The sequence below is a fragment of the Ptychodera flava genome, chromosome 15 (assembly GCF_041260155.1).
Source record: "Ptychodera flava strain L36383 chromosome 15, AS_Pfla_20210202, whole genome shotgun sequence".
Classification (NCBI taxonomy): domain Eukaryota; kingdom Metazoa; phylum Hemichordata; class Enteropneusta; family Ptychoderidae; genus Ptychodera; species Ptychodera flava.
The window spans coordinates 12631748-12640749 of NC_091942.1; positions in this window are offsets into that span (position 1 = coordinate 12631748).

Consider the following 9002-nt stretch of genomic DNA (forward strand, 5'->3'; position numbering starts at 1 on the left):
ACAGGATTTAAATGTAAAAATTTGTAGCTTGCCATTAATCACTGCTGAATGGAGAAAAATATTGAGAATGTTAGAAGTAATCTCATCACTGGAATACCTTGTGAATAGCCCTGGTGATATGTAAATTGTATGCAAATATTATGTAAATATTATGCAAATTATTATGCTAATTAGCCGCCCGTCTTTAACCCTTTTCCTGCCAAGTCCATATTTCACCACCAGGTCAAGATGGTTAAAAATAATGAAACACAACAAATTCAATATGATGTATTTTAACATAATACTATACATTTTAAGGCTGTTGAAAACATAATACTGTAAAGTTGATTTTTTTTGGACAAAAGATGCTATAACATACCCAGCCAAGTGGGTGAAAATACGTCATGTTTTGGCTGAATACCGCTTTTTACTGACTTGGCTGATGGGGAAGTGATACAGTTATTACTGTCTAGCAGGAAAAGGGTTAATTTTCATTTGTGGAGAACACTGCAGATGATTTAGAAACACGAGTTACTGAAATGTGAAAATATGTGATCTAAAGTGTCGTACAAAATTCTCGCGTAGCTTTAAAAATGTTGGAAGAATTCACACTAGCAAACTTATTAATAAGCCAGTAGTCATACAAAGGCCTGTTGATCAAACAAAGGTGATTCACGCCAGGCTGGCAGAGATTGAACCACATTACATAACAATTGAAAATCAGCGATTTAATTGATGACCGTTGTGTTGGAGCGACTCAATGTAATTCAGCACCCCCCCCCTTCCTTGAACAGTTAGCTCCATTTTTGAGCCGTTTTCATGACATTGACATTGAAAATTGAAAATCTGCAATCTTACTGATGCCTGCTTTGAACTTTGAAGCAACTAGATATCCTCGATAGAATGAATGTCATCTTTAAAAATGTTTATACAAATAAATGACAAAAATGCAGGAGACTTTGGGGGAAATGTCAATAACTTACCAAATCATAGCAATCAATTTGTAATGTTGTTTGCGAATGCAGGTAACATCCATAGTTTGACGTCATTTCTCCCGACAGCGAGAACTAATGGGACGTTCAATATGTCAGCAAGTATACTCGTTCAATTCACTACCATTTCATGATTTCTGGATACTGTTTTCAGCAAAATTTCGTCCAAGGTTTAGGGAAGAAACTTGAGAGAGTTACGCAGAAGCTAAGTGATACGTAAGGAGTAACTGTGGCATTTGTCTTGCTGCTAACTCTTTGACCTGCGTGACCTTGGTTGTTTAGCGAATCTGACCAATCGCGAACAACTTTTCACATGATAAGACATCATCATGAGTGATGTCAACTCGACTGACACCGCGACACGCGACGTTACACACTAGTGCACAAACGATGTGTATAGTATATTTGATATACGGACCTGTGCAGAGTACCGAAAGTATAGTGTTTCCTCGGACCTACAAATAACAAAGGTAAAATGGAGCAAAGTTTTCAAAACACTTACATCAAATGAACAATGATTCTGAGGAAGATACGTTGGTATACTGATAGGGCAGCTGTTATACAAACTATGTGCATACATGCACATAGGATACGTGGTTACACATACTCCACGATCAATTTTCTGAGCCAAGATTGCAAAACAGACACAGAATTTTCATTTAAAAATGGAGTGAACTCATGTAATAACTAACAGTCTTTCACTTTTAGACGCTGCAAAAACGAAAACTCAACTTCAATCTATGAGCCCATCTTAGCTACCTCTGCTCATTTTTTGCTGTCAGTGAGCTGTGTTTAGAGCTGTTTTGAGCTGCCATTGCGTTGTTACAAGCGTAGTGTCATCAAAGTTTTACCTCAAATGATTTTGAGTTGCATATCAGCTGTTGATCGATCAGCCACAAGCTGCAAAAGTCAGCATTTCGTCTTTCGGATACACTTGAATCTGCAGCAGACAAATGACAGCTCCAAACATTCTTTGCAGATCAGCATTTGAGCTGCTTTAAACTGCCACAGATCTGAAACCAATCTGTGAAAGCTAAGTGCAGATTTGCAAGTTTGTCGTTGTTCCATTGAATTATATTATTCTATCACTGTGTACAGGTCTTCGTAGCAAATTTCAGGGCATTCACAGAGTTAATTCTAGGACGCGCCATTGCGCAATTTGTGCAAAAAAATCTCGATTGGCCCTCATTTCATACTTTGACGCGCCATCGAGGGCGCATCATTCTCTGGATAAGTTCACCCAAAGTTCACACAGCTCATGCTTGCAGTGCTTCTGCAGTGAAGTCTGGGCCCCAACGCACATCATCATCCTGAGTCATAGTGCGATATGCAAAATATTCAGTTACCCATCTACCTTTGTAATATAAAAACACAGTACAGCATATAGGGTAGCGATAAGTAAGCTGGGTAGAGTGGACTGATGTACGGTCCATGGTGCATCGGAGCCGTGTGCATAACCATGTTGCAGTTGCTTGCACACAGCGGCAGTGGCCGCCGTAATGGCGAAACGCCAACGGCTACTGCTAGACTTTTTATCGCCAGTTGTGGGTGAAACCCCTGCAGCAAACAAAGACGATGTGGCGGGCCCTTCAATTGAATCGTCGGTGACGTCTACTGTTGAAACAGACGACAGCCACAGCAAGGAAAGCGTTCATGATGGGCCAGGATCGACTCGTCGCCCTCAGGTATGGATTGATATTTAAATATTCTGGACATTTAATAGCGTTCCTCGTGCGTTGGTTAGTTGCAGCTCTCATCAACGATTGAATTTTCCAGCAACATAGTTTTGAAATTTGAAAGTAATATGCAATATTATAATGGATGTACGCTATGTGACTGCTGAATTGAACTGTGTAGATGAAGAAACTGGAATCTTTTGTAGAATCGAACGGACTTGTAAATGCCATGTGACGATATTGAATCGAAATTTTCATGTGCCGAGTAAAGATGATAGAATTTGTTTTGTAATCTGAGAGAATGAAAACCAGAGGGTGAAATTGTGTCGAACATTGCCAAAAGAAAGTATGGTTTAAAAGATTTATAAAAAAGCCAGGAGGGGATAGAAGAATCTGATAGAGTATGCCTCTCTGTCCTGCATATTTGAATTTTAGAAGCGTACGGGAACTTTGCAATTTTGAATGCCTTTTGTGAGAGAAACCAAGTCGAATTACTCAATGAATTACTTGTCACCGATTATGATGCTGGCTGATAAGTATTGTGTCACATGTTGCCAGATTGTCGTTTCTTGTGAAAATATTGAAAGTTATATGATGTCTGTGTTTGAATGATGATGTTGTTGTCAATTGTCGTAGGTCATTGGTTATGTATATCCAACAAACTCTGGTCAAAATTCGTTCATATTAGTGAATATTTTTATTAAAGTACTCTTTTCTTTCCATCCAACAGTAAATAGTGAAGATGATGATGAGCTCTGTGTTTCCCTTTTCAGGAGAGATGGCTGTCCATGTGGCACTGGCTCTACTTCGAAAATAATGGGATGTTTTGTAGAATCTGTGTAGAAGGAAAAAGAAAAAACCCTTTTACCAGTGAGACAGGTTGTCAAAATTTTAAGACATCAACTTTAACAAGACATGCTTATAGTAAAGAACACCAGAGTTGTATCAAGGAGCTACAGCTAAAGAAAGACTTTCAACGTGCTTCGTCAAATGCAGCAGAACAACTCGTACAGTCGGATTCTGCAAATTTCCTGGCAGCAGTTGCAGCATTTAGGACTGTGTACTGGCTCTGTAAAGAAAATATTGCTACACTGAAATATAAATCTCTTCTGAACTTCTTAAGACTTCAGGGTGTGAAAGTCTGTCTAATTTGCAACATGGAAAGAATGCAACCTATGAGTCCCAAACAGCTGCTGATGAAATTATCGATACCCTGGCTGAGGTCTTGTCAAATGATCTAAAAGAGAAAATTCAGAACACACCATTTATGTCTATTCTTTATGATGAAACCACTGACATTTCTGTGGAGAAAAAACTTGTGATTTATGTGAAGTTGATAGACAATACTTCATTCCAACCACAGACTCACTTTTATGACAATGTAGTCATACCAGGTGGTAGAGCAACAACAATTATAGATAGTGTTAAGGAACACTTCTCTGATAAAAATAATGTCAGCATTGATAAAATGGCTGGTCTTGGGTCCGATGGGGCCAGTGTGATTACAGGCAAGGTGGGGGGTGTAACAGGTCTCCTACATCAAAAAAATAGCGTCAATGACACTGTAGCTCCCATCCTGGACTATTTAGTGTTTGTTCTCTGGTCAGATATTTGAACATGTGTGAAAGGGATAAAGTGCATGAAGTGAAAATACTTAAATGTAATGTACTGGAGACAGTGAAATATGTTAATGTATTTATTCAGAATATAAAATGGAAAAAATACAGAATTAGATATATCGAATACTGTGATACAACCATTAACTCAACAAGTCATTTACAATGACATAGTCCCCACTTGTAATAGGAGTATTACTCTTGATGGGGCATTAAGAAGTACCACTGAAGTGTATATGTTGAGATCTATGGGCACATAGGTCTATGTCGTTGTTCCCAATTTGAAACACATGAGGCTTGTTATGTTCCTAAATCGGGAAAAAATACCGTCAAGGACACTATGTGCTCACATTCGGTTTGAATTGGTCCATTTGAGACATGTTTAAACCAGGAAAAACAAGAATGACAAAAGCAAATAAGGTCTCCAACATAGGTACTAGAGGTCATCTTTAGGAACATGCATATCAACTTCTATAGCAGTGGAGAAGCAGATCCTAAATACGTAAGCAAATGTCAACAACAAAAAACAGAGAAGGCTTGATCAAAAGAAAAGGTGGTAGTGGGCAAAAATTGCACAAGGGATCTGGTAAAAAAGTAATGCTACATCATCAATCTTCTAGACCCTACCCCTTCCTGAATATCAAATGTTCCACCCTTGGTGTTACATAAGACCAAATGACAGGAAGTACATTTACAACCTTGGAGATTTTTTAATTAATGCCATCAGTGTTATCATTCTAATGTAAACAGCACTTAAGGTAGTAACAGATAGTGAAATGCCTTCCACTGTGGGCGGTGATTACAACATCTGGAAATATCCTGGATCCAAATTTCTCATCAGTTCTTGTATGTCTTACATAGAAAAGTTGCAAAATTGGTCCAAAATGAAAATAATCACCTTAGCTTTGTTTTCTGGATCAAAGTTTCCTACAAAGTGATACTCAACATGACAAAATTATCTTCACAGCCTTCAAAATTGTCTCACAACATATCCTGGGTTGGTGTAGGTCATTTAAGGTCACAACTGAGAAAATTACCTAAAATATACAAATTTTGGGGTTTACCAACACTTGAGCAGAAAATGTATCTAATGACATCTTTCGGGACTTTATACCAAATTACAAAGCTATCAAACAAGGGACTTTATACCAAATTACAAAGCTATCAAACAAGTAATTTTGAGATAAAGTTCTCTTGACCAAAAATGACAATATTGTCTTAAAAATACAAATTTTATATTTCAGGACAATTTCAACATATCTAACTATTGTCATCTCTGTACGTCTGTGTACCAAATATGAAAGCTGTCTGTCCAGGGGTTTTAAAAAGGAAATACTGTTTAAGATTTTTTGACCAAAAATGACAAAATTGCTCAAAAATAGTAATTTTCCCAATTTTGTCATAATTTCAACAAATTAGAAGAGTAACACCCTTGCAAAGAGACAACCAAAATTTGAGAGCGATTGGGCTGGTGGTTTCAGAGAAGAATAATTTTTACTGAAAATGAGAAAAATCACCAAAAAATTCAGCAAAAATACAAAATTAAGGATATCTTCACAATATTCATAAAACTGTATAAGGTTCACCTAAGGTACTTGCACACAAATTTTCAAAGCAATAAAAAAAGCGGTTCTTGAGTTATTAATTCTTAACCATTTTCACATTTTGTAAGCTCATTTGCATAATTTTGGGAATGCAGACTTCATTTGAACAAAATCCCATCTATAGCCCAGGATGCATCAACACACCAAATACTAAGCTGAAACGTGCAACGGTTTGCGTGTTTTTGATGTTGACGGACATACTGTACATACATACATACACAGAGTTCGCGTTTACGCAAAAATCGTGCGTATTTACGCATTGAAATTGACTCTCTACGCATTTTTTTCATTGTTATGCGTTTTCTATACGCAAAGGATAACAGTAAAATGTTTCCGAAAGCACTCCCCACGACTGAGCTTAGGCGACAACCAGACGAAATTTGTTGCAACACATTTCTGTCAATCACTCATTTTGTGTGGAAAGTTTCGGATTCTCTGGGCGTTGTCTGAAAAATCGGCATCGTAGTTCACAGGCACGTTATTATGTCAGCTGTGCCTATGAATTACGTTGCTAATTTTCAGGCGAGCGATAGTTTCTGAAACTTATGACACAAAGTGAGTGATTGACAGAAATGTTGCGACAAATTATATAAATGCCAACCGTGCACGATCATCGCGTCTCGCTGTTCCCAAATTTTGATCAAACACACATGCAGCATGGCGTCGAAGCAGACAAATCTGTTTTCTTTCAACTTTGCTCTACGAGTCCGTGAAAAAAATGATTCATCGGTAGAGCTCGTCGGAATCCTGATAAATTTTGAACACTGCAGAAGTGTCTCGATAAGCTGCCATAACTCTAACTTTTGGGTTGCCCGATGTGTTTTGACGGTCGCATGTATACCCTTCGCTGTTACGTTTCAACATTGTTCAAGTTGTTCGTTAAACTGTTTTCATTAAAATAATGTTACATCGTACAATCAGAATATGTAGTGTAGGTTTATTCAACGGCACATTGTATTTTGCAGTCAGTTTTTCATCAATCGAGTGCGGAAGTGAAATTACGCACTCAAATCCAGCCATTACGCAATTTTAGCAGACTCATGCGTATGCCGTTCCGCGAGGAGAAAAAGTCACGCGAACACTGATACATACATACATACACACATACATACAGACGCCATCGACTTCAGCCTATACGATAAACTCACATTGGTATAACAAATGTGAGCTAAAAAGGTCTGACCTCTAGCAGTATTGGCCAGCCATGAAATACATATGCGCATTATAAATGAGGTAAAAGATGTGACATCTTAAGGTCTAATATCCTATCAAAAATGGAGGGTATAGAACTTGTGGTTACTGAGATATGCATATATATGTATAATCAAGGTCAAAGGTCATCAAGGTCACATGACATTTTGAAAAAAAATTATATTGCTAATTAATCCCTATATGCCAAAAATCAGATCTCTAGCTCTATTCGCTTGCCCAGAATTAGATGTGTACATAATTAATGAGGTAAAGCGTGTGTTGTCATAAGGTCTCCCATCCTATAAAATACAAAGGACATAGCACTTGTGGTTACTTATTTATTGACATAAACATATATTTTAGGTAAAAGGTCATCGAGGTCACATGACATTTCATCAAAAATTTTTTCTCCTATAGTTATCCCTATATACCAAAAATCAGACATCCAGCTCTATTGGCTTGCTCAGAATGAGATATGTGCATAATTATTGAGGTACAGTATGTGGTGTCATAAGGGTTCCAATCATACCAAATATGAAGGGTGTAGCACTTGTGGTTACTGACTTATGGACAAATATGTATATTTGAGGTCAAAGGTCACCGAGGTCACATGACATTTTGTCAAAAAAATTGCTAAGTTATCCCTTTATACAAAAAATCAGACCTCTAGCTCAATTGGCTCGCTCAAAATTAGATATGCGCATAATAAATGAAGTACAATATGTGGTGTCATAAGGTGTCCCATCATACCATACATGAAGGGTGTAGCACTTGTGGTTACTGAGTTATGGACAAATATGTATATTTGAGGTCAAAGGTCATTGAGGTCACGTGACATTTTGTCAAAAAAATTGTATTGCTAAGTTATCCCTATATACCAAAAATCAGACCTCTAGCTCTATTGGCTCGCTCAAAATTAGATATGCGCATAATTAATGAGGTACAATATGTGGCGTCATAAGGTGTCCCATCATGCCATACATGAAGGGTGTAGCACTTGTGGTTTCTGACTTATGGACAAATATGTATATTTGAGGTCAAAGGTCACCGAGGTCACGTGACATTTTGTCAAAAAAATTGTATTGCTAAGTTATCCCTATATACCAAAAATCAGACCTCTAGTTCTATTGTCTCGCTCAAAATTAGATATGTGCATAATTAATGAGGTACAATATGTGGCGTCATAAGGTGTCCCATCATACCATACATGAAGGCTGTGGCACTTGTGGTTACTGAGTTATGGACAAATATGTATATTTGAGGTCAAAGGTCACCGAGGTCACGTGACATTTTGTTAAAAAATTGTTTTGCTAAGTTATCCCTATATACCAAAAATCAGACCTCTAGCTCTATTGGCTCGCTCAAATTAGATATGCACATAATTAATGAGGTACAATATGTAGCGTCATGAGGTGTCCCATCATACCATATATGAAGGGTGGTAGCACTTGTGGTTACTGAGTTATGGACAAATATGTATATTTGAGATCAAAGGTCATCAAGGTCACATGACATTTTGTCAAATATCTGAGATATCTGCGTGAACTGATGGACTCACGGATGGACAAACAGACGGACATGACCCAATCTATAAGCCCATTGGACTTCATCCGTGGGGACTAAAATTGTGTCACTGCATCCTTTTTGCAATATGAATTCGATGAGAAACTAAATTTTTATTTTTTGTGGCCTTATACATGGGAGTCTATGGAGATCTGCCTTATACATGGGAGTCTATGGACTTGTAAACTAAAAATATGCAAATTTCACCACGATTTGCCCAAATTTGCGAAAGGTCACTCCTATGCACTTCAATACCAAATTTCAAATCAATCGGACTTGTGGTTTCAGAGAAGAAGATTTTTTGACCAAAAATGGGAGAAAATTACAAAAAAATTCATGAAAAATAGCAAGTCCAAGATACTGACCCAAGATATGCACAAT